The 26,337-nt window shown below is 46.9% G+C and overlaps 1 long non-coding RNA gene across 4 annotated transcripts; it reads left to right on the top strand.

Annotated features, from left to right (window-relative positions):
* Positions 1–3,809: 3,809 nt before the first annotated feature.
* On the top strand, positions 3,810–26,024 carry LOC140258242 (uncharacterized). 4 transcript variants are annotated; one of them, XR_011905215.1, is made up of 5 exons: positions 3,810–3,931; positions 16,222–16,391; positions 22,008–22,135; positions 23,779–23,849; positions 23,954–26,024. It is a non-coding gene; the product is annotated as an uncharacterized lncRNA (long non-coding RNA). The 4 variants fall into 4 exon arrangements; XR_011905217.1 differs by lacking the exon at positions 23,779–23,849; XR_011905216.1 differs by lacking the exon at positions 23,954–26,024 and having other exon boundaries at positions 23,417–23,918.
* Positions 26,025–26,337: the final 313 nt, after the last annotated feature.

Genomic DNA, 26,337 nt, shown 5'->3' with positions numbered 1-26,337 from the left:
GTGAGGCTGGGAAGCCCTTCCCTGCAGCTGATGCCCCGGTTTATGGGCTCCTGTTGCTGGAGTCCGAAGCGGGGAGGGAAAGCAAAAAGGCTTTTGGAAGTTGTTTTTTAGCCCAAGGAAGGTATTCGCCTTTTACCCGCTAGGTGTCACGGTTGGGTTTGGGTTGATGTGTGAGCTCACAGCGTTGCCAGGCTCGGCAGCCTTTTGGGAGCGACGCCTTATGAAAGCAAGCCAGGAATTAATTTCCATGACTTAAAGGCGAAAAGCTGAGTGAGCGGGACCGGGTGAAAAGTGGAGGCTGCTGGGAGGAGAGCGCTCCATGTGCTGGGCTACATCAAGGGCAGCGTGCGTAGGGTGAGCTTCTGTAGGAGGGAGAGCACAGCCGCCCCAAGGGAACCCTGAGGGCTGTAAGTAGGGCTGGGAGGCCGCACCCGGAATGCTCTCAGGGTCTTCCCAAGGCACGTTTCCATCTGGGACTTTTGTCCTTGCATAAGGATGAGGCTTTGGCTTTAAAATAGCAAAAAAGAAGCAGAGAGCTCCTGCAATCCCTCTGGAAGCTATCAGTGTAACAAATGCCTGCTGCTCCAAGCGAGCTGTCATGTTTAGCTGCATTTTGGATGGTGTCTATAAAAACAGCAGCTGTCTGCATGCGAACGGGACTTTCCAGCAGTGCATAATATGGGAAATAAAAAAGTCTTAGTGCTAGTTTAAAAAAAGAAAAAGCAAGGAAGGCTCAACGAGCTCAGATAACACCAGCTTCAGCTCAGCTCCAGCAACACCCCAGACATCTGTGAGAGTCATCAGATCCGTGTGAGTATGCTCTGCATCCACAGCTCTGTGTTTCTGCAGATCTAAGAGCAGGCAGTGTGGCTCTGCCGGCAGGTACAGCTCTGCAGGGCTCACTGTCTCCTCCATCCCTCCCCTCCTCCATCCCGTTTCTTTTCCTTTTCCTATTCACACTTGATGACCTCTTTCATGAACCACAACCTATGATGACCCTCATTTAATGGCATTAACCTCATTAGCAACAGCTGTAAGGAAGAGCCTAGCTCTCAGCCTGGCACATTTGGGGTTGGCCAGAAGAGGGCAAGGAAAAGCCGTGTTCAGAAACCTGCAGCTTCCTGCGGTGCATTCACAAGGGGGAGTTCTCCTAGGACGGGAGTATGGATGCTTCGTTCTGGCAGAGCAGCCAGCTGCATTGCAGGGCGATGGCGTTGTAAGACATTACAGGAGTTGGCAATGAGCCCAATCCCTTTCTATTTGGCAAGTGCCGCTACTTGTTTCATTTGAGCATCCAGGAACCCAGGTGTATTTTGTTCCATCTCTCATTGTTTGGGGTTGCTCTGCATTCCTGCCCTGAGATGGCTCTCTGATGAGGAACAACGCAGCCTCATGGGAAAGGCTGCTCCTGTGCTGTCCTTTGGCTCCTGCAAAAGGGGAAAATGTCAGGAATTTCCCAACATCTTCAGCTGTTGGTTCTTCATCTGAACTGTCCAGAGCTGGCTGGGATGGACAAGAACCAGCACTTGTGGGTTTGCTGCTCCACTGTTAGCTGTGAGCTCATCTTTGACATGGATTAAAAGGACAAAAATGCAACAAAAACACATTCAGACAAAGCTTATCTTATGCTTTTGTGTTTTTTTCCTTCCTTTTCTTGTGGTTCCCACTGACACAATTGCATTGGGCAGCTCATGTGGCTGGTGTGCAGCGGCACTACACCCTCTGCATGGAGCGGGATGGGATGCACTGCAAGCAGGAGGATTGCCCAGGGCAGCACTGCTCTGCTCTGAAGGAAGGCTGCAAAGTCCTCCTATCCCAGGAAAGATGCTGAAGAAGAGGGAAGAACAGAGGTCACTTTCCTGTTCCCCTCACCCCTCTGCAGTTAATCCCCATCTGCCCCATCACATAGGCACTGTTTGCATTTTGCCACCAATGCTGCACTCGGAATCTGCTGCAAGTTGGAACCGATGGGTTTTCTGCAATTGCCTCTGAGTTTCGCTCCCCATTAACGTGGTGCTGTGTGTCCATCCCCACACTGCTGATTCTTCATTGATTTCTTCAGAAAATCCCTTCCAAAGGGGACCTTCCCTCCTGTGCCACATCACCAGATGCGTTATCCCATCTGAGCAAACTGGGCTCCAGCAAAGCCCAGGGAAGGAATCAATGCATGCCCTGCACATGGACACTGTTTTGGGGTGAAAAAGAGTGAAACTGTGCTGAGGAAGAAGGGGAGGGCTCAGCGTGGGCACTGACGGAGCACAGCACTGTGGTGGTAATGGGGAGTCATTACCGTCCATTTGCATGTACAACAACAAGAAGGGAAAGGATAAAAAATCAATAGAGGAATCAATAGAGAGCATCTTGCTGGAGGACTCGTGCCTGGAGCACATCATCATTAGGCACAGGAAGAGCGGGCACTGCTAATTGAGGGAAGCAGTGGGAGTTCAGGGAGCAGCAGCTGGTAAACCCTCTGAGTTCCAAACTGCTGCGGGTGCTGCTCTGTGCACATCACAGCGCTGATGCTGTCACCTGCAGGTCTCCCACTGTCCCCAGCGTTTTGGGGACATTCTGATGAACACGTCCATTGTGAGAGCTGTGCCCCGTCCTGCCTGGGCTGCTGGCAGCACGCTCATTTGGATCTCTGCAGTTGTGTACGGATCTCTGCAGTTGTGTACTGAATGAATAAACGTTTGCTGGAGCCACGTTGAAGATGCTTTTTGTCTGCACCATGGTTGAGTGGATCCCATGCAGCCACCGTTGGGTGACTTTGTATTTCAGTTCAGTTTTCTCCTTTTACTCATGATTACTGCCACGGTACCATTTACAGACCCTGGGGAGGAAAGGGGGAAAATTCACTTTTAAAAACAGCAATTATTCTTAGTAAAATATTGTAAATAATTCATTGCTTGCTGGCCGTGGTGCGCTGCTAAATGCCTTTCAGCTGCTGCTTGTACAGCTGCTCAGCACTGCTTCCACAGTGAGTTCAGGGCTGTGCACCCCGTGCTCTGCTGGGTGTGTGTTCCCATGTAAACAATGCAGGCTTTCCAGAAATTTACATGTTCTATCCAAGCCTCTTTCAAACAAATATTGGCCTGTTCTGAGAGGAGCTTTTTCAGTTTATGATTGCACTCGGCAGAAATGGGGCTCTTGGAAATGGGGAATGAGCCACCTCCAAAGGAACAGGAGAGTTTGGGATGCATCTTTATAACTAAAGTTGCCATGGGACCCCTCCAGTGCCAGAAGTGCCCCAGCAACAAGCAGTGCACGCACTCAGGTTTCTGCTGACACCACCAAGCACTGTTCTCATTGCAACTGAAAGAGTGAAATACCCCCATTTGTTGCAGCATTTCTGCTGCACAGCTGTGGAGAAGTGCCTTCCCTGCAGCTAGCCATTTGTTGCCACCACCTGATCATGTGAGCACGTTTATTTAAATCAATAGTAATTAATTTTTTCCTCGTTCCTCCTATGATAGGCAATGCAGCAGGATTACAGCAACACGGCGGGTGAGGTTTTCCCTTTATTTAATGACTGGATGTAGCAGTTCCCTCCAGGCTGCATCACATCAGCTGTCACAGGAGGAGCAGCTGAAGGAGCCACTTGTTAGCATGGTTCCTCCTCAGGAAAACAAGGATGGCTTTTAACAAAGCAGTGCTAAGGATGGGGTAAGGTGCTCTCAGCTGTGTGATCAGCTAAGGGCCCATAGCCCTCATAGCCCAATTTGCATTCAGGTGCTCCCAAGGATGGATGAACCCCTTACAGCTGGGTGAGAGGTGGAGCCTCTGCAAATGGTGGGGGATATAAATGAGGGGCATCATCAAAGTGGGGATGTGTGGTGTGTGTGGTTGCACTAAAGCTTTCTGGGCTGCTGGAAAACCCTGAGGAGCATCAGGACCTGCAGAGCATCTTCCACCTGACTGAAGGAGAAACCAGGTGAGATGTGTTTCTTAAAAATCAAGCTTATTAATGTAGTAAGCTGGAGGACAGCTCGGTGTGTTCTCCTCCAGCTGAGTTTGTCCTACCCTTCAGTTTTGCTCCCTTCCCTCTGGTTCATGATGTAGGGAATGGCCTGTGTTGCTGTAGAAGCTGTTGCTGCGTGCACATGGTGTGCATCAGGTGTGGCTCAGTGGGGACTTCTCACCCTGGTGAGAAACAGGAGGCATTCCAGCTAACAAAAGCAACTTGCAGGAAGTTCAGGCATTCTTCTTTCTGTATGTAACATGTAGGGCAGTTACAAGTGAGAGCAAGTGTTGCCAGTGCCCATGAAACCTAAAAGTGAGATTCCCATCAGCCTGCAATGAAAACCTCTTGGCTTCAGTGTGTTCTAAAGGCTTTATAAAGCAGCATTAATAACACGGCCTCCACTTCACACCTAGAAACAGTGAGGCAGAGAGAAACGTGATTCCTCCGAGCTTGCTTGGCAGTGGAGGTTGGGAGAACACAGCGTCTAAGAAGTCAAGGCTGAGCATAACCAGTACAGTGCCTTCTTACTGTTCAAACAAAAACTGCTCCAACTCGAGCACTACAGGCTGCTTTATTTCCTGTGGAAGATGTGGCAACTTTAAAAAAATGAAAGCAAAGGGGGAAAAAAAACCCACTGAAACTATAAGGCTTCAGCTTTCAAGGCAGTACAATCTGAGGAGTAAAAGGAGTGTGGAGCATTTAGAGCTTGTTTGCCATCCTGAGCTGAACCCCACCCTGCTTCACTTGTTACTGCAATGTAAGTACTTAATAAAGCATTAATCTTGCTTGTTGGTAATAGCATGCAAATTAAACACCTGCTCTAGGAATCTGTAGTGCTTTGTTCCATTAGATGGTGTTGACGTGTCAGATATTTGGACTCTAATGCAGAAAAATGGTGCCATTTTCATTTATCTTGCCTAATAAAGAACGAAGGTGTGCACTGATACAGGGCTGCCCACAGCAAGCAACTAAAAGTGAAAAACAGTGCTTAATCTCACCACTAAATTACATGTGACATCTCATTTAAGGATAAACAGCCTGAAGGCACATGTCCAAGTGGCACTGATGAAATTTTTAAGCATTTCTTTGAATTCTCATTTAACCTCAATTTGGTAGCAAAGGTGCTTTGTTGGCTGTGAAGAATTGCTTCTCCTGCTCAAGAAGCAGCAGGAGAAAGCTATAATGGGAGATGGATTGACCCCCTCCAGTCCCATAGGACCCAGCAGATACTGGTCATGAGATGGGTGGAAGGAGCCCTTGTGCTGTGGGATGTTAAAGCATGTATGTCCCTATTTGCAGAGCTGGGCTCTTACAAGAGATGCTGGTATGAGTGCTGGGAAGGTGTCAGTGTATCGAAGGCAAAACCATGACAACACATCTCTTTGTTTCAGTTCCTTTTCATTCAGCCTTTTTTTGTCTGCTATTCCCTGGGCTGTTCTTTCTTTCCTCTGGTCCTGCTGAGGTGTGATGCACATGTAGACCAAATAATTCAGCTGAGGCTCTTCCAGTGCAAAACAGAGGGGTTCGCTCTTGTAGGGCTGTGTTCCTGCTTGTGCAGTGACTGCACTGTTTCTCAGCAGGGCTTCCTGCTGGGATCTCTCTCCTGTGGGCCATCAAGGAGAAATGAATTCCTTGTTTGTGAGTGCAGCTGGATGCTTCCACAGTCTGTTCCTATAGGCGTGCCCAGGAGCAAAGCACCTTGTGATAGAAATAGGACTTCCAGAGGGCAGGCACAAAGCACTGCATTCTTCTGCTTGTGCTTGGTTATCTTTTGTAGTGGCTGCATGAACTGGTGTCACTAGGAGGCATTTCTGTTGCTGTTCCTGGATGATAGCCTTTGACTTGCTTTCAACTTTTGTCTTTTGAAGAATGCTCCAGAGATAAGCTCTGATTTATTTCTTGTCCAGCTCCCCAAAACTGTGTACCAGTGATATTGTTTGCTTGCTTGCATTCCCCCCAGAGCAAGGCTGGCATGAGCTCAGGACAGGCTGTTTTTGTGGCTGGACACAGAACACTCAAATGCTCAGGATGCAGAGCTTCAATTCCTCTGAAAGCCCAATCCCAGCCGTGCCAAGAAGGCGGGCAGCGGGAGCTGTTAGACCATCCATCCCTCTAAGTCTTTGATTAGCCACACTTAACAGGATTTCTCTGCATGTTCTTGAGCTGCCCAGTTAACCTAGCATTTGACTGGGCCTCTCTGTGGCCACCCATTGTCAGCTCCAGCACTCCCATACATCAACTCCATTTCTTTTTGCTTCCCCTTGAGCAACATCAGCCTCCACCTACAGTGTGGTGCTCAGGATTTCCTGGTGTGTGATCACTTGGCACTCGGCACTTGAGAAGATCACATACCTCTACTTGTTCAGTCTTGATTTTGATCAAGAGAAGAGCTGATGTCATTTCAGCATTCCTAAGGCTCCGCTCCCTCCTGGCTGTTTTTAAGAGCAGTTTGATACAACAGCCTGTGCTTTGTTGATTCTTATTTCTGCATCTTGAAAAATGTGACAATATCCATAATAAACACAGCCGGGGATTGCTTGAGAAGAATATTTGCTCTCTTAGAACAGGAAAGGGAGCTCTGCTGCTGATGGTGTTTAGGGATTGCAATATTAAGAATAAGAAAAAAAGAAATTCATTTCCCTCCATGTAAAACATGAAGTGCACTTCTTTTCTCAGTTTAATAAACGCTTTGCCCTCCCGAGGCTCTTTCCAGCTCTTCACAACCTTTTCTGGTGCCTGGCCATTCAGCTTGCCTTTAGCAAAATGCTCGCAGCCTGTATGGCCCCTCTGGATGCTGTGCCACTGCCTGCCCTCTATTTGTGGTTGGCACGGTCTTCCCCGCCTGTCTCTGCAGCTACAGGGTAGTCCCGTTTCCAATCCCAATGTCTCTCTGGTGCTGTGGGTATCTGGTGGTGGAGATGGCAGCCTGTGAAAAGCTGGACCCGCTTTACCAGCTGAGCAGGGGCTGGTGATGCACAGAACCATAGACCTGTAGGGGTTGGGGGGGGGGGGGGGGGGGGGGGGGACGGACTTCTGGAGTCTCTGCAGTAGGCTGCAGATGATTCTTCAGACCAGCTTTGTTCATTTACATCCCTGATGTGGTCTTCAATTTATTTGCCTTCCCCCAGCCATGAGAAATGGGGCTTTGGGGATTTGTTGACGTGATCCTTCTAGCCTGATTGAAGCAGGGTAGGAATTCAGCACAACTAGCAAGAAAATCTATCCCGGAGTGTTTCATGTGGCAACAAATGCTTGGGAAAGCTGCTGAGATGCCAAAGGAGCCATAGAGTCATTCAGGTTGGAAAAGCCCACTTAAGAGCATCTAACCCAACTGTGTCTGGTCAGGGCAGTGCTGGGTATCCTCCATTATCGTGCTTCTGCGATCATGCATGAGGTGTTGCTGTGAGTCACAATGATGACTATGGGTATTTGGGTGGCCTCACCTACTTTCACCCAGCGTGGTGTAGGTGATTTGGAAACTCTCAGAGCAGCCCGGAGAGCGTGCAGGGGCAGCTCCTACCAGCCCCAGCCTGCAGGCAGACCTCTGTGTGGCATCTCCAGTGTGCTCAGATAGCGCGTGCATGGTTGTGGGGCTCTTTACGCTTTTGTTCTGCTTTGTGTTAACACCCTTGAATGGCAAATCCAGGGCTCTTCTGGCCCACCTCTTTTTGGCATCCTTTAGCAGGGCCCTTATGGGCAATAGCCGCAGGGTGGGTTGTGATCTCAGCTCGCAGTGCAAAGGGAACAAACAGGGTGTCTGAGAACTGCTGTTGTAATGAGATGTGAGTGAACATGGCAGCAGGGAATAGCTCCTTAATTTAAATAACGAGCGCCCCTTGCTGCCTGACAGATGGTCACTTTCTGAGAAATTCAAAGTCTTTTTGGAGGGTCGGGCTGCGTGTATTTACATGGAATAATGAGGGACAGGCTCTGGTCCCAACACATGCTGTGTTTTTCACATTTTTCCAGGGGTATTCCCAGCTGTCTCTGAAAGGAGCAGATTTGATCCTTTGCAAACCTCATGTGAATCAGGCCACGCGTTGGCACACGAAGAAACCGAACGGCCACAGGAGCGCCTCTGGTATTCAGGCAGCCACTACAATGCCCCTTGAGCATCTTTAGCTCTTAGAAATGAAGCTCGGTGCTGATGCCAGAAAACATCCTGGGCTTGAATGTGCCCTTACTTGTGCAGGGCTGGCAGTGGTCCAGCACGCAGCTATCTGCACTCCGGTGGTGTCTTGGAGTTAACGAGGGGGAGGGCAGATGGATGGCCAAGAATTTGCCCAGGGGTAGGGCATCTTCCTACGCCTTCCCTTCTTGCTGCATCCACTTTTAATGTAAGAGCTAGAAATCAGGCACCTGAAGTCATGCTTTAACCAGTATTTATCCCACCAGTGCTGATGGAGTGTGAACAGTGGAGGTTTAACTTGAATGAATGGCTGAAGGAGTTCTTCAACCACCCTGAGCTCCTGTGGAGGATCTCTTGGCAATGGGTACCCTCTATGCTGTTTCTCTTACTGTATATAAACCACAATTTAGGTTAATGTTTTACCACAGGTAAAGCCCTTAGAGCCCCGTTAAGCTTTTCTTGAAATGGAAAGGAACAGAAACCCCAGCCTTGAACCAAAGAAACTCACCCTACTTGTGTCATCTTTCTCTCTTCTTGTATCTGGGTCCCTCATTCCGCATCACTTCACTCAGTGCCAAGGAAGCATGAAGTGTAAAAGCCTCCTGATTCTAAAATAAATAAATAGAAATAGACAACAAAAAGTTTGAAGACACTTAGAGGCAGCTGAGAAAGGTTCCCCAAAATTCAGCAGTTTCCTACATGTGGCTTTTGATCTGTTGGTAGCACCGTGTTTGGAAGAAGCCAAGTCAATCAACACCCGCTTTTCACAGTGAGTCACAACTGGTGTCAAATTCTGGTCCACGCCTGGTGCCAGAAAGTATTCTCATCTAAATGGGGAGTGTGTCGTGCCAAGCTGCAAAATCACTTGTTTCCCAGACGTGGCCCTGAATTAACCACTCCCTGCCAAGTCTAGGAGATGGAAAGCTATGTTGTATTGTGATAAGGTATTTTCTTCCCATTTAGTTAATACCTCTGTGAAGGTGCTTGCTGTTTTCCTGCATTCCCTATGCTCAGGTTAGCAGAACAACAGGAGATTTGGGTCAGGTGGGGTCCCTGACCAGGTTTTTGTGTATGCACTTCCTTTGGCCATCACTATGTGCTGTAACCCTGTGCACCGGGGAGGGAGTTCCCAGTGGCCTTGTCTTAGGGTGAGAGGTAAAGACCTTAAGCTGCACCAGGGAGGTTCAGGTTGGATGTTAGGAATAATTACTTCTCTGATAGAGTGTGATGCAGTGGCACTGCTGCCCAGGGAGGTGGTGGTGGCGTCACTGTCCTTGGAAGTGTTTGAGAACTGTGGAGAGGAACCTGGGGACACAGTCAGTGGGGGTGGGTTGGAGTTGGTGATCTTAGTGGTCTTTTCCAGCCTTAAATATTGCATGATTCCAATTATGGGGCAGTGGACCTGATCTCTGCATGATTCCCTGAAGGCATACAGAGGTGTTGGCTTTGCTCCAGCATACATAAGATGTTACAGCTTATAAAAATATATATATATTTTCTCCTCAGGAATTGTTTTTTGCTAGCTGAACCAAACCAGGTGGTGGTTACCAGTGCCATCCATGTGAATGGGAGGTCTTTGCAGGGCTGGGGAGAGGAGAGAATGGAGTGACAAAGCAGTTAGTAGCTTGTAGCATTGACAGGGAGAAAACCTATTGAGTGGTGGCACTCAGAATGACAGGGGAGCTGGGGACAAGCAGGAATGACTGGCTGGAGAATTATGGGGTGCTCCCAAAGAATGTGTCAGAGTTCATGGCACTGTGCGTGCTGCAGTGATGGAATGCCAGGTATTTCCTCCTCGCTTCCAAATAGAGAGGAAGCATTCATTTATCCACATTCAGAAAGTCAGCATCAAAGAGGACCTCCTGCTGAAAGCATTTGATGCTTTAAAGGATAGGGAGCATCTGAAAGGACCTTAAAGGGCAGAAATCTGACAGGCGCTCAGCTGCTCCTGGCAGTCCCACCTTGGAGCCTCCAGTTGAGGAGCTTTAAGAGTATATAATAATGCACCAGGGTGTTTAGAGCATAAATTGATGTTTTGTCTTTTTGTTTTTTTTGGACTCTACGCTAAGAATCTACCCTGCAGCTGCTGGATTAATTAAATGCTGACAGCCTGCTAGAATGGGAGCGGGGGATTTCTCCTGCCCTTTGTGCTGCAGACTGAAGTACACAGTAACCCTTGGTTATGTGCTTGTTCCATTAGGCAGAATCAATAAGGCACAAATCTCTGAAATTCTTCTATTAAATTACAAATAGACGAACCCCCTGTCCCTGGTAAGAGCAATCATTGCTTTGGTGTTCTAGAAAGATGCTCATGGTTTTGCTCTGGAACAACAGGCACATTTTGGCTCCTTGACAGTGATCTTTCAATGTTAGATTCCCCTTTTTTGTGTACAAGTTTTGGACTGCTTCTCAACTGGGCCAAAAATCAGTAGGTCCTGTTTATATCACAGGGAACCAAGCTTGTAAAGGCAAAAATTGGGGCATGGACAACTTCTGGTGGCCCTTGGGGGGGTGGCAGCTCTGCCTCTTGCCCTTTCTTATACACCCTGCCTCCATCAAATGCATTGCACTAATGAGCTATATATGCAGCACATGCCACAAACATTTATTTTCTTAAGAGACGTAACAAGGAGAAAAACCTTGCAGAGAAAGCTTCAGCCTTATTAGTGTCATTTTATCAGAAGATGAGTCTCTTGCTGTCTCTCTATCAGCCTGAAAGACCCAAATCCTGCCAAAGTTTATTTGGCATAAACATCTGAATATGTTATACAGAAAATATATATATATTTATACATAGTGGATGGGGCAGGGAAGAGCAGTGTTAAGCTGCGGTGAGCAGGGCACATGGGGCTTAGGAAGTGAGGCTGGGGACAGGGTTACCTGGAGGAGCTGGATGGGTTGTTTGGATGGCAGCTGGACTGGATGATCTTTAGTGGTCTTTTCCAACCTTAATGATTCTATGACAGTCTCTGCCTCGAGAAATGTTGGACAGCTTAATTGGGGTAAATGCTTCTGACAAACCCTTATTGCCAGGATGAGGAAAGGGTTGGACCACTCTGGGTCCTTCCCAGAGCTGTTTGTCACCAGTGCTGACAGCTGGGTTTGTCAGGCCTGCTATACACCAAAGAACTCCTTTCTCAGAAGTTTCCAGAACCAACATTGGAAAAATGGCTTTTTAGGGAACATGTTTTGAGGGGCAGAGTTTAACGGCTCTCTCCAACATCCCTAGCAACCTGCCTTAAAAATGTCTGCTTGGCAATCTTTTAATCTCATTTGGATGCTTTCTGAACGTTTTCCAGGAATGTTGTGCTCTTTCCCACTCACAGCTGCTAAATATACGCTCTGTTTGGGCTGCAGACCCCAGTCTATTTTTACATTTATTTCCAGCACGTTTCAACTTCTCTATCCGTGATAGAACAGTTCGATCTGTACTTCAGCTGCTGTCCGGCTTCAGCATCTCTCTGAAGGAGCTCATTATTCTGGAGGACTTCTGCCTGGAAGAGGGCTGTGACAGCTCCTGTCTGGCTGCAGGCAGGCTTTCAGCTGGAGGAAAGCAGGCCGGAAGGAAAGAGAGCAGCTGTCTCTGTGTAAAGGAGCAATTAAACATCTTTGGAGCCTTTGTCTTGTTTGTAAATGGTTAACTGAGTTTGGGGTGGAAAGTACTGTAATAGAGCGGTGATGTTTCTCATTCCACTGAGTTGGAATGGACGAGCATTTCCATCTGGAAGGCAGCAAACAAGTGGCTGCTTGCTTCCTCATCCTCCTGCATGCTGATATTTAGCAGGGCTTTATTTATTTGGTTAGGTGCACGGGATATGCGCTCGCTGCTTACATAAGTAGGATGGGAATGGCAAAAAACAGATTTGTATCATTGTTACTCCTGTCTTTGTTTGCTGTTCCTGTCCCTGGGGTGTTTTTCTGGATCTGGTGAAGATTTAAACGAAGGGAAAAAGGGGAGGCTGAGGGAATGTTCTGTGCCATGTGGGCAGCAGGGGACCTATTCCGCTTTTGAGCAGTGACTTGATTAAGCTTACATATCTCCACTTGACCTCTGTATGGAAATGTGCCCTTTAAATAATGGTTCCAAGTCTCTAGGGTCAAATCCAAGCTTTGTGATGCAAACCACTACAAATGAGAGCACCGTCTCAGCATCCTGCTGAGCCCAGAGCAGCACTAGGATGTCCCAGCGGGCAGCTGGCCTGGCTTTGCTTGTTTAGTGTTCTTCCCTCTGTGGGCTGTGCACTTTGGTAGCCACAGCCCTTAAGCACAACCTCTCCTGACAATCTGGAAATGAGGTGAATAAGAAAGCCCTGGCTCTAGGGCTTAAAGTACCCTTAAAGTAGCAAGATGGTAGCATGGAAACGCTGTCCAATGTCTCCAGCGTGAAGGAAAGGGTTAAAGATAGAGCTGGTTCTTCTTCCTCCGTGGCATTATCTGTGTGATTGCTTTTCATATCTTGTTTACTGTGGTTAGCAGAGCAACTATAATATAGAGTGCTGGATGCAATAAATCTTGTTGCAAACAGCACACTTTTCATCAGAGCTCAGGGAACTGCAAGGTAAGCATGAGAGGGAAATCTATAGATTTAATTATATAGAAAGTCTAACCGATGTAGATCTAACTGGAAATTATAACCACGATGATGACATTATGTTCAGGCTTCTTTGTATTGTGTATATTGTCCCATTTCTGGTTGTTTTGAGGACACTGACAACAGCAGTGTGGTGTCTGCTGTGGCTTTGTACTGGCATGGATGGGCTGAGGATGTCAGTAATTTAAGGGATGAGTTTTAAGAGTGGTGGGATGGGCAGTTTTAGGGCTTTTTTCTTTCTTAAGCTTTGTGCCAACCACTTGCTCTCATACTCCCAGGTGGTGGCTTGCTGCACTTCTCCCTTGTTGGATGGTGAGCATCACCATGCTGCAGGACAGACCTTTGCCAACACAGAACTCACAAAGGCAGCAGAGGAGTAAGGCTGGCTCATGGAGGCTTGTGCTGATGTTAGATTTGTCAGACAAACACCACAACATAGTCAGGGGTTGGGAGAACCCGTCCTGGTCTTCCCACTGCAGGAGAAGGGCTGGTGGTGGTTCAGTCACCAGAGTTGCACATGGCTGAGGTGTGGCCACAATTAGCAGGCTGCCCAGTGCTGCCATAGGGTTTGTGGTGCTCAGAACAGGTTTGGATGGCTTTCAGTGTAGCCCTGGGTTTCCCCCATGGCTGCGTTCAGTCTCCTGAATCTGCAGACAGCTGAAATTTGCAGCGCTTTATTTCTCCACCCTTTCTTGCAGGCAGGGATTTTCTACTTCATACAGATGCTGGGAAGATAGAGGTAATTGGTGACTGTAAGATGCTCTGCTTGAGTGACAAAAGCTGTGCAAATACTGGCTCAATACTAAAAAACACATTTTTCTTCTATTTTGTAGTACGGCGATTGAAATGTAACCTAAAATCTAAGCTTCCGCAAGAAAACGAAATCCACGTATTCAATTAACACAAACCCTCTCATTTTTATCCACCAGCAGCAGATGCTGGGACTCCACACCTTCAGCATCTGCTGAACAGGGCAGATTTAAAAATAAAATAGATTTATGATAACTGTGCCAGCTATTGAACTGAATAATCATCTTAATCTCTGCTTGCTGGTAGCAGTGCCAAGCAACCAGTCCTCTTCTCACAGGGTATGATGCTGTTCCCAGCACTCGGGGGCAATGGTGACATCCTGTCCGGGTCACAGTGTGAGTGGGGAATTTTGGCAACCCAGCTGTCTGCTTCCCTCTCTCTGCTTTAAATTCAGGCCATTAATATGCATTGGAGTAGCAGCGTGATCCCAGAAGCGAGTTCTGCTCCTGCACATGGCACGCCAAGATGTGCGGTTTCTTTCTGTTGACTGGGGAAATCCTGACCCTTGTTTTTAATGAGAGATTCTTTAAAGCTGTTTTTGTGCTGATAGCAAACCTGTGATAAGAGCTGGTGCCAACAGCTGTGTACACACAACTCGTTGTGTACTTCTTAATTCAGCGCATGCCTGTGATCTCATGGAGGAGCCTTTCTTTCTGAGACTGTCCTGTATCTAAGAAAAGGGTGATGTGGCACTGAGGGATGTGGGCATGGTGGGGATGGGCTGGTGGTTGGATTGGATGTACTTAGTGGTCTTTTCCAACCTTAAAGATTTCATGGTCCCATCCCGTGCCCACCTTGTGCTTCTGCCCATCATCCTCCAGAGGGAAAAGCAGAGAGTCTGCAGTGACCTCTGCCTGTCTTAGGTTTTAGCTGCAAGGAAACACCTCTCCTCAGCAGCTGTAGTCCAGATCGCAGTTGCTCCTCCTGCATGGGATTGAAAGTGCAGCCAAGTCAGATAACAAGCTACGTGTGATTCTTGCACAGAACCAAAGACTTTATGAGACTTTGGATTTACCCAGGTCATGTTTGTAGTGATGCTGAGCTCCCTTACTGTTATTTCTTTACAGGAGCTGAGGTTCCCATCCTGGTTCAGGGTCTGGCACTCTCCCTGTGTGCTCTGAGGGGGGCGGATTGGTGACAAATGGGTGCAATTGAGGCATGTGTCTGGGTTGCTGCATGCAGAGCTGGTTTGTAAATGAAGCGTTTTGCTAACACCAAAGGAAATAGATGGATATTAATTGTTCCTCAGTGGTTTGTCATTTTTCATGTAGTTTATTGATGGAATAATGGAAACAGGTTGGGAATGACCTGAAATCAGAGGGAAAACCCCCATTAACAGTTGGAAGCAGAGACAGGTTCTGCTTTAAGCAGAAGGGTTTTGAGTGGATGTGCCAGTATCCAAATGTTTCAGGCATTCTTCTTGGCTTCATCAGGCTGCTGGAATCTCATTGAGTCAAAAAATGTAACACTTTCATGAAAAAAACCTTTTTGATTTTCCTTTAAATCTATCACTCTCCATTTTGGGAAGTGGGGGTGAGGCGGGGGAAGTAACCAAACAGCCCTAAATCAACTCCAAAGTGAGAGCACTAAAAGAACTTCTATTCCAAAGGCATGAGCTGTTTGATTCCTGGAAGTTTTGAATCTCTTCTATCTGTTTCTTTCAGCGCGGTGTCTTCTTGCAAATGGATTCTGATGATAATCACAATGATTCTGCCTGCTAGGGGCAAACTTTTGCAGTGGCAGTAGTTCAGTCTATTGATGTTGGACCTGATGGACCCTTGAGCATGAACAGAGCTTGAGTGGACAATACTGTACTTGGTCTGTGCTGTATCCAATTCATCCTCATGGCCATCTTGAGCCAGCTCTCAGGTGGGGGATCTTTTATAGATAAATGTATGTGGCCATGCAGTGTTAGTTACAACTTCCTTCCAGATGCAGATGCACAGCTGCTTTGGTCTGGGTAAGCATGAGGGGAGAACAGAGTTCACTTGCATTGCTTGTGTTGTGAATTTACAGAAAGCTTTGACCTTAAAGGGAATAGTGCAGCTTTGCTCTGCCTGTTTGCACTCTGTGTTGCTCAGTGATGTTGCTTAGCACTCAGCACACTGTTTCATTTATACATGCATTTCTAATAATTCCCTCTCTGTTCTCCAGTCCCTTCCCCATTTTTCTCATGGTTCCAGCCTCTGCACTGCTGGCAGCTGCTGTGGGTCTGAGCACTGACATGCAGAACAACCCCATGCTCTTGCCATCTGCAAACACAAGCAATAGTTTTTCTCAGAGAAAGGTCTTTGCCACTCTGATCCAAGTAGCACTTCATTTCCCATGCTAGAAATTCCTGAGAGCAAAGCTGGGTAAAACTACCCCTAAATAACCCAGATGCTGAACAATCATTGAAATGCATCTCTTTTATTTCACTGCTTCCCCTCCCCTCACCTGATAAACAGTGACTTAGCCAACACATGGTGCCTGTCTGCTCCATCACTGGGGTGGTTGGTGCTACTTGTGCTCTCTGGATCCCTTAACCTGATTTTCCACCTGCAGCTGCATGGCTGCCAATGGGAAACCCTCCCCAAAACCCAGCCTGCATGGAACAAATGTGTTTCCTGGGGCTGTTTTTCGAGAACCCATTTGAGGTATGGACTCCCCTGAAGCCTGATGGTTCCAGAAGGAAAAAAGTACCTCGAAGGGGATGTGCTGATATTTGTCCTCTTTCTGATCCCTCTGTAGCAGCTTCCTCCTCTGCAGTACTGCACAGCTGTAAGGAAGCTGTGATGGCTTTGAGGAAGGAGTTTGGGTTCTGCAGCTGATGTTCCCCTGCTCGCCCACCTGCATCCTGCTCCATCCCCAACATATGGAGGTGCTTCGTGCTGCTGTAGGAGCTGCTGCTGCGCACTGAGGTCTGTGGATGATCAAAGCTAAGCACAAAAAATGATTTATTACAGCTTTATGATACAATTATTTCTTGTTTGTAGATAGTAAGGAAAGTATGGGATAAGTGGGGGGGAAAAATCAGTTTGGTTTGGGGGAGCTATTTTTTTAAGCTGTTCTTGGGCAGTCACTTGGTGTGTGTTGTTGGCTTGGGCTGTGGCAGAGGCTTCTCAGGGGCAGAGCTCACCCAATGACAACCCCTCCAGGGCACCCTGAGCCACCCACATTGCTTTCCCTACCACAGAGCAGCTGGGGTTGGGCACTTGCCCTGGTATTCCTAGAAACCCTCCAGAAAAGCACTCCTGAAATAGTGGGACCCCACATCCCACAGATGTCACCATGGCAGTGATGGCACGAGAAGGGGATGCCTGTGCTGGCACCTCTGTGACTTCAAAGGCAGGAGCTGAGAGGCTTCTCGGAGCCTCCGCTTTATTATTCATCTTCTCCAGAGCTCATAAATTATCAACAAACAATCTCAGCGATCATGCTGGTGAGCAGGACTGGGTAATTATGTTTGTGGTTCAAAATGAGAGTTGTCAATTTTAATTAGGGAAAGCTGAGGGCGCGGGGAATTTTTAATGTTACCACCTGAACTCTCGAGTGCTGCTCAGGAAATAATTGTGAATGAAAAATGAAACAGGGCTCAGTAGGCATTGCAAGGGGCATTCCTTTCCCTCTGGTTTTATTTCCCTTTCTTTGAGACAAAATGGGATCTGGCTATACAACAGCCAACAGGTTTGTTGTCAGTATGAGGAAGGAAAGCTGGGGGTGGGTGTGAGGCACCTTGCTCCTGCACTGTGCAATGGTGGGGGGGTACTAGCACTCATCCTCCTATGGAGCACTGGTACCATCAAACCTTCTTGTGCTAAAACCAAAGCAGAGTCATCCCTGAATGTCACCAGCAGCCAGAGGGGCTCCCTGTGCGACTGCTGCATCTGAGCCAGCAAATGTCAGCTCATTGCAGGGAGTGGGGGTTAAGATTTAATCAGCAGGCTGGCGCCCTCTCCTAATTTATTTCCCTTCATTTAGAGAGGATTTTCTAGGCTGCATGTGATCCTGTGAATATTTATAGTGAGAATTCTTTTTCTGCTGCTCTCGTGGTTAATAAGTTTGGTGCTTCCCAAGGACACGCACAATGGGGTCGGACCTGAAATGGCCCCATCCCATCCTGGCACTGCCCTTTGGGCACCAGCAGTGCAGGCATGGCCTTGGCTCATCTGCACTCTGCTAGGAAGGGGTCCTCTTCCAAGTGTGCTTAGCACCAGCAGAGCCTCATCCAAAATATTCTCAAGACAGCAGAAAGTCATTTTAATGGGCTTAGAAGAGGCCCAAAGTGAGTCAGCTGGAGCAAATGAACTCCCATTTGCTAATGCAGTCTTAGAATAGAATAGCCAGGCTGCAGAAAAAGCATTTGGCAATTGTAGTTGTTAAGTCATAAAAAATAATGAAAAAAATGCAATTATTTTTAATGTTATGCACATCTATTACGGTGAGAATTTGCTGAATTTCTGGTTGGAAATACTTTAGGTGGCTCAACTGATGGTGGTTGGGGAGAGGAGATGGCTCACAGCCGCCTGTGGCTGGATAGGATCACAGCCCTCTGTAGGGCCCGGTGATGACTGAAATAACCCAGGGTCAGCTGCTGAGTGAAGGTCTGGGTAGCCTGTCTGCACTGTAGCACATGGGGTAGTTCTCAATGGGTGACTCAACAGGCTGATTCCCACCTCGTAAAGCCAAAGGGTTTGTCCCTGTGCACACCTGCAGAACCTCACGGTGTGGGGCTCCAGGTGACTGCCAACGTGGATGGGTGGCTTCCAAAATGATGGGAAGAAATGCAGGGAGCTGTGAGCCCAATGTATGGGCACAGATCTCTCTTGGATATTCTCTCTGGGATCCTAAAAAGCAGGGAAGCATTTGTGGTCTGTGGGTACAGCTTTGGCAGGGCAACCCAAACCTCAGCAATGCATCATCTGAAGTCAGATCCCAGAGAAAGTCACCTCCTTCCTCCTAGAAAACTAAGCATCTCTCATTGCAGTTCCTGATCTGCAGCCATGCCTGAGGAATGGGGATATTCATACTGAGGAAATATGCAGCCAGATTAAAGTGGTGCTGTGATCTTGCTGCCATACCACGGTTCTTGTGCCAGCTGTATGACGTTGCACAGACTGGAAAGAGCCCTGCACATGTGGAGCATACTGCTGCAAATTGCAGCTGAATGTGCTTTGAGGTATGCTGGGATATGGGGATAGGGGATGTGAGTCTGGTGACAGAGCCAGACTTGGCCCCAAGGTTTGGAGATGGGACAACCACAATGCAGATCCATCTTGGGGACACAATGAACACCTGATGCCTTGGCTCCTTTTTCTTCTCTTAGCTCAATACAACCAAGCCAGCTCCTTGTACTGGACGATCTGTCCTGCAGGTTGTTTGTTGCCCCCAAAGATTCTGCTCCAGAAGCCTCCTTGGTTCAGTGCCTGGCATCATTTACATGGCAGAAAGCACCATCGTTCAGCAGGGAGCATGAAAGTGCCATCTGGTGCAAGTGGGCTGGAGGGTGAATTAAACTGTGCTCTCAGAGGAAGAAGAAGCTGCAGACACGTTCACCAGCTCCTGTGTCTCCATCAGGTTGGAGGAACGCTGGAGCACATTTAAAGCAACAGCTTAATTAAATGGTACTGCAGTTCCCACCTTGCCTCAGAAAACTGTTGGCTTCTTGCCTCTGACCCTGTGTTCTGAAAGAGAAGAACAATCATGCACATAGCCAAAAATCTAGGTTGCTGGCCAAAAGCATCCCAGAGCATCTGGCTTGACATCAGAGGAATCACCATGCTTCTGCTGCTGACCACTCTCCAGTGCCTGTGATCTCTGTAACTCCTTGGTATTGTCTGTGGGAGCAGAACACACAGCAAAAGCTGGTTTGCAAAGAGAGGCAGCTATCTTCTGCCCTGTCAATCACACTGGTGCATCTGCTCCCCACCCCAGAGCAGCTGCTGTGAGAGGATGCCGTGCTGCTTGCAGGGGATGTCCAGCTGTGAGCAGCCTTGGGAACCAGTGAGAAACACTAGGCAGCTACACTTCAGCATTGTCCTTCGAGGACTTTTGATCCTTGCTGCAGCGCTGTTCTCAAAGATGAGCACAGGGAATCACAAGCACCTTTTCCCCCTGTCTGTTTGCAGTTGTGGGATCTGACCTACTTTTTGTAATTGCGGCACAACAGCCTCCCTTGTTTTCTGACTTGCAGGAGCAGCAGTGCCCTAAGGTGCTAAGATGCACCTTAGCAAATCTACACCAAGGATGGAAGGCAGTTACAGGGGAGGGCGATGGCACCGCTCATGTGGTGACCTCCCACTCCTCCACAGCTCCTACAGCCACATGCATCTGTGCACTAATGGCCATAGCCATGCCTGAGGGTGCATCTGTATTTTGGGATGCAGGAATGAAGCCGCCATGGTTTACAAGGAGGCACAGCTGGGAGCATCCCCACAGAGACCTTTTGCTTTCCTGCTGCCCATGTGCTGTCTGAGGAGCAGCTACTGAGAGCCAGGGAAAGGCACCCAGGATATGCTGTGGGCTTTGGGAGGACCAAGTTCCAACAGCAAGGAAACAGTAGTGTACACTCTTTTCCCTTGTTCATATTTCTTCACAAGATGCTGCAGCTGCCTGGGATGCTCCTACACAAGAGCGAGTTGTGAGTGATGACTTTCTTTGAGCAATATAGACTGGGAGCTCAGTTAAATGTATCAAATTAACTGTCAAAATAATCTTGCAGGATGTGATGAGCCCACAGATTAAGCAGCATGTTATTCTTTCTTTGTGCTTTCTTCTTATCTTAGCAGAAGGGATTTACTGTAGATTCCAAAATCCATATTTGAAATGAATTGCAAATAGTTTCTTGTAGTCTTGGCCCATATGAAAAGGATTATTACCCAAAACAACACTTCTGTCAGGGGGAATGTAGGTTAAAGAGAAATGGGAATGTAAATAAATGTGCAGGCTTTGCAGTGCATTCTGCAGGGGGCATGTTTATTTTCTCTCTTGATTCCCCAAGCTCGGCTTCCTATGCAATTAAAGGGTCCAGCTCTTCCTTGCAAAACATGCTCTCGTTTCTTTTTTTGTGTGTCATCAGTAAATATTTGGGCTGAAACTGTTTAAACATAAGCTTTCAATAATCTTTGTTTTGCTTTTTCTGTTTCTCTGGCTGAGACCTGGTTTGAATTTCCATAGACTAAAAATACATCATTTTGTTTGAAGAGCTTAGATGATCTTGTTGGTTTTGCTGTTTATCTATTACCAGGAGAGCCTAATCCTTCCCTGATTGATGTTCAGCATCACATAGTTAAGCAGCGATACAGGCTGTGGAGCAGGGAGTTATTATTCTTAGCTGGGCTCTTCAGGTACCTGAGCCTGCTGCTGACATTATGCATCCAGCACACATTAAATTGTATTGCCCTAATCAAGTGTGCTGCCATAGGTCAGCAGCAAAAATGTGCAGAAATAGATGCATGGAGGTGATAAAAGGCAGAAATGGCAGAGGATATTAGGAGGCACAGGGCAGAGGGAGATTGGTAGCAGTCAATCCTGATTTTCAAGATAAGGCCATGACTCTCCGGCGCCATACCCTGCATTATTCATGTGTGAATGCTGGCAGGGAAGGGCTGTGTGCACCCAACACTTGGGTTCAGCCTTCACTCTGATATTTATCCATGTATTTATTTGGGGCTCTGAGTTGCAAGTTCCTTTCTAGGGTGTTCCACGCTAAACAGCTGATTTATATAACAGATTTCTTTATTTGATGTCCTGTAGGGTAAAGAAATGAACGAGGAGAGAAACCCAAAGCTTTCAAAGGATATCTCAGTCTATTGGGTTTCTGGGTTCTTGTGTCAAAGTTAGAAAGCAATGTTAATTACAGGCATCTAGAAAGAGCCATAATTACCTGTCATTCATGGTAACAAGATGATATCGCCTGTTTGGAAGGTTCAGCATTACCATTCACAATCTTCAGAGCTTGGGCCGCAGCGATAACTATTTCTGACAACCTCAGGAGATGAGTTTGACATTTTTGATATACGTATGTGCAGGAGGAGTTGTATGGCACATGGCTACGTGGCAGGGCCTTCCACAGGCAAAGAACATACAGGTGTTTCATCACAGAGTTGTAGTGTTTGAGTTGGAAGGAACCTTTAAAGATCGTTTAGTCCAACTCCCCAATTTTTCATGCCAAGCAAATTTGGTGTTGGAAAGGAATGAGATAATCATGAAAAAATGGAAGCACCAAAGGTGGGGAGCCCCATATGCCCCCTGCACAATTGGTATTGCAGATTCACCATCATGTCCTAGTGACTCAGTGCTGTACATCTAATGATACTGATCTCTTCCAGTAGCCAACATGGAGTGTGATATAAGCGCAGTCGCTCCATCATGCATCTCCTTATCCCATCCCACTTTCACCCAGGAGAAGCAGGAGCACAAACCTGCCATCCCATGGAGTGATGCTGTGGGCTGCTGCTGGGTTGGGAACTAGTCGGAAGTGTGGGAGCTTCATCCTCTGCTCCTCCAAAACTCCTAATAACTTTTCTTGCTTGCAGGAGAAGCCCCAGCTAGAAATCCTGGTCTGATTTTTGCATGGTCTCGTGTGGAGCAAGGAGTTGAACTCAGTGATCGTTGTGGGTCCTTTCCAACACAGGATACTCTATGATCCTTACTCGGAAAACAGGTAAAAAAAATACCAGCCATGGAGAGTAGCTTGGTATGTTCCCCCATATCTATAATTGCAACTACCATAGAAATCTTTCTAGAAGTGTCTCAGCTGAGTTAATTGGACTGGAGGGGACAGTAATGCCAGACCCAAAGAACAGGTGCAGGATGAAGAGATCAGGAGTGAAGAGCACCCATGTGCACGCTGTGCAAAGCTGAGCATTGGAATGTTGAACCTTTTTTAGCCGAGTGTTTGTTATTTCCCTTGTCAGATATCAGTCTCTCATAGAGCTGGCATCTCTCCCCTCCTTCTTGGCTCTGTCTTCCCTGTGTATCTGCTTAATAGAGATGTGGATGCTCCTGCTCATCTTGGGGCTGTGCAGGAATCAAGAGACCCACAGTGTGCCACTGTTTGCCCTGCAGAGCATTCCCTCATGCTCTGCTTACCTACATGTGCTATTCCCCCATGCTCCCCTGTGGCTGATCGCTGAGTTACAGTACAGGTAGGTTGCCAACTTGGGGTTGGCCACATGGCTCAAGAGGTGATGAATGCAGAATCCTTCCGCACTCACCATTAATAATGTGCCGTGAGAGGTGAGAGCCATTTGTTGTGGAATTCATTAACAGCACCTAATATTAATAATAACAGAAATAAAGAAAAATAAATAAATAAAAAAGAATCCCCATCCAGCCCCCAAATCCAAGATAAATAACGTAAGGAGTGTCTCCTGGGATCATTTCTCTATGGATTAGATCAATAGCAATGTCTGAACGAAGCCAGGAGAGTGGCTCTGAGCCCAGAGCTCTGCAGTGCTGGCGGTATTCACAGCCCTTCTCATGGTTTATTGCACAGATGTTTTCCCTGTGCATCACAGAGTTCCCTGGCTGACTAATATACAGCCATTGTCGAAAGAAATATTTTGTTAATTTTTTCTTTCTAGAGGAGATACCAAGTAGTGACTCCTCACCGCCGCCGGGAAAGAACATGCAAAAAGCTGATTCTGTAACAGGTCAGGCTTACATTAGAATCTGTGAATGCAGATAGAAAAGGAAATCTGCATCCTTTCTGCCCTTTGAGTGGATGTGAGACATAGCAAAGTTTGGCATGTAAAAGTATTTTTATATGTAAGGAATCATGTTTGTGGTCTGGGCATGTGGATAAGGCTGATAAGAATCGCTGGACCTTGACATGGGGTTTCTAACTAATGCGATGGCTTTCTTTGTTTGCTGCATGTATTTTTTGTCCTCAGCTCAACCAGTCTTGTAGCGTTTATTGTGCAATTCATTATTTATACCTCAGCATTCAGCTGCCCTCATCAGATCAGCTACCTCTGTGCAAATACACAGCAGGAAAGTCCCTTCTCCAAAGAGCTTCAGCCCCTGGTGCTAATGAGAAGACAAAGGTGCCTGCTGCTCCCCTGCACCACATCCTGCTCACAATAACAAGAAGCTCATTTCCCTCCATGGCCTGGGAGTGGGTGGGATTTTGCCTTCTGTGTTTTTTTGGCTGGAGGGTGCAGGTTTGGGGCTGAAAGTGAAGGATTCACCCATTCTGGGAACAGATGAAGATTTGCAGCATCCTCCCTTTCCTGTAAGTCTTAACACATCATTGGTGTTTTGTTTTGTTTTTTTAAACCAAAATGAATATTTCATCTCTGGAAGCTGTCAGCTGGGTGCCTGTATGTCAAGCAGCCAGAGCGACCTTGCCATACCCTGCAGGGATGCTGCAGGAGGTGAGGCCAAGGAACCATCTTCCCAACACATAACCTCTGCTCAGAGGACTAAGAAGGACCTTAGCTACAACTCAGACTTGTTTCTCTGTCTTACAACTTCTCAGGTTCTCTTCGGGAAGAAGTATAGAAATGGTTTGCCACGTTCCTGGTGATCACAAAAAGGGAGCAAAATACACAATGATGGTTAAAATGATTTATAATCTACAGTGCTCCAAAGGATAGACGACACAGAGAATGAGAGAACCGCTGGAACTCAACCTTTTGACAGCAGGTGAAATCCCAATGACAATCTTGGGAATGTGCTGACTGAGGGATTAGCATGAAGGGCATCCAGCTGGGGTGCTCTGCTTTGGGTGGCAGCACCGGGAACCTCGAGGAAGGTCAGTAGATTGCTCTGACTCTCGGTCCTTCCTGCTGGAAGTGGCAGAAGCAGCTCGTCGTGGAGGACCAGGTGCTGTATCTGTGTATATTGTTCCAGGGTAAACAAAATAAGAAAGTCCTTTTCATTTGTTTGAGCAGCTGCTGATTTCTGGTGAATTTTCCACTTCATCATTTTCGAAGGCAAACTGGCCCGTGTAACTGTATGCATTTCTAATGATTGTGTGTAATTTAAAGACCTATTTCTATCGCTACTGAAACATTACGAGCAACCTCTAAAAGTGCAATCAAAAGGGTTACGAGTGCAGTGACACAGAAGAAGCCCCTTGTGCTATATAGGCACATTTCTCCTGACTGTATTACATTTGAGAGAGGGCAGAAAAGCAACATCGTGAAATAAGACCTGGAGGATATGGTTTCTGTTTTAAAGTATGGCTGCTATGTCATCCTCATCTCCATTGCAACTATTTCTGCAATGGTGCTCATTCAAACACAGATATGGCCAGAAAAGCAGACTTGGCACCATATAGGATGCAAAGAATATTATATACCTCCTAGGAAGATAAAGTCATGTCAAGTGAGAAGCAGAAAGCTGTCACCTTGTGCTGGAGCCCTGCTCAGCCTCACGTGGTTGTGTGCATTTGCCTCCAACACTGAAGGCTGCTGCAATCTCTGCTGTTGGCATTTTGAGGACGATTTATGACCTTGCTGAAAAGTGTATGAGCCCGAATCACATCAGTCCTGTGTGTAAGTGGGGGAGAACACTGAAGTTTGGGGTTATCCCCAGTTCCCCCCAGGCAATGAATGCCCCTCAAGCCCCAAGTGCTGCACAACTGGAGGAGGATGGTGGTAGATTTTAAGTGGTTTGCAGGAACACAAAGCTGACTGCAAACTGTACAGCTCCTTAATTAATGACTTGCTGGCTTCATTCTCAAGCCATGGCTCCTCCACTTAGACTATTCCAGGCACATACACTCCTGAAACAACTTCAGCTTTTCGAGATGCAGTCCAAGAGATGAATAAATAACAATAAGCTCCTGCTGGAATGCATTCAGGAAACATTTGATAGGAACTAATTTATTTTACTTTATTATTTAGCAAGCTAATATATAAACTTACCTAACATAACAGCAGATTAGCTGAGGCACTCACTTTCTATTAGCATTCAGTTACGTTACTGAAAGCCTCAAGTATATTTTTGGAGAGGGAGTTATGTAAGAAACCTTTTTTTTTAACAAAAAGTGAAAGATATTTTAAGGGCTTCCTGACATAAAAGTGTACTGAAATAATCCTGGGTCCTCAAGCCTTTAAAATACTGGTTCCTCAGCTGAGCTGAGCTTCAAATCTTACATTTTTGGTTGGTTTTAAGATGTATCACTGGAAACTGAAATAAAGCTAATGTGAACCTGAAGCACTTTGGCTGCCTGCACACAAGCAGAAGGCAGTCGGGCAGCTTGGGGTAGTAGGGAACCAGAGAGGGCAGAAAAACACTACCAACTATTTTGGCCAGGCTGTAAATAGTCACTGCTGCAGGGAGCCCTTCTGCTAGAAATTGTGCATTTGCTCTACTAAAAAATAGATACAATGGCCAGGGTGAAACCTAGAAGGACTGTGATGTGCTCACCAGCTTTGGGTGAGATGTGCATGGGCTGTCCAGGTACTACAGAGCATAAATGGAGATCCACCTATCAGGAGGAAATGGAAGTTGAGCGCGTTGTATGCTTGAGCTGTTTTATTTGTGCAGCCATTTGTTCAGCAGTCACCCTGGCAGTCTTTCTGCCCCTTCAATTCCTTGATGCGGTAGAAAGTGACACAGCTTCTTTTTGTGGTTTTCTGGAAATTGAATTTTCTATTACTTGAAAAGGCCAAAGCATTCGTGGAACATGTTGGTATGTTTAAAAGCCGGAATGGCAGCATATTTAATTGTAGCACACAGAAGATAAATTAAGAAATAGTTTAGTTCATAGTAAGGATGAGTCTGCAGTGTCAGTAACCTGAGACTGAGGGTTTGGCCAATGAAAGCAGATCTACAATCTCTAGGGAAGAAAATAAATGAAGAAAAACACAAAGCTTGGTGGGGAAAGAAAGAAAAGAACACATTTATGCAACT

The sequence above is a fragment of the Excalfactoria chinensis genome, chromosome 13 (genome assembly GCF_039878825.1).
Source record: "Excalfactoria chinensis isolate bCotChi1 chromosome 13, bCotChi1.hap2, whole genome shotgun sequence".
Lineage (NCBI taxonomy): Eukaryota > Metazoa > Chordata > Aves > Galliformes > Phasianidae > Excalfactoria > Excalfactoria chinensis.
The sequence above is the reverse complement of the archived record's forward strand: the minus strand, read 5'-3'. Positions and strand labels throughout refer to the sequence as shown.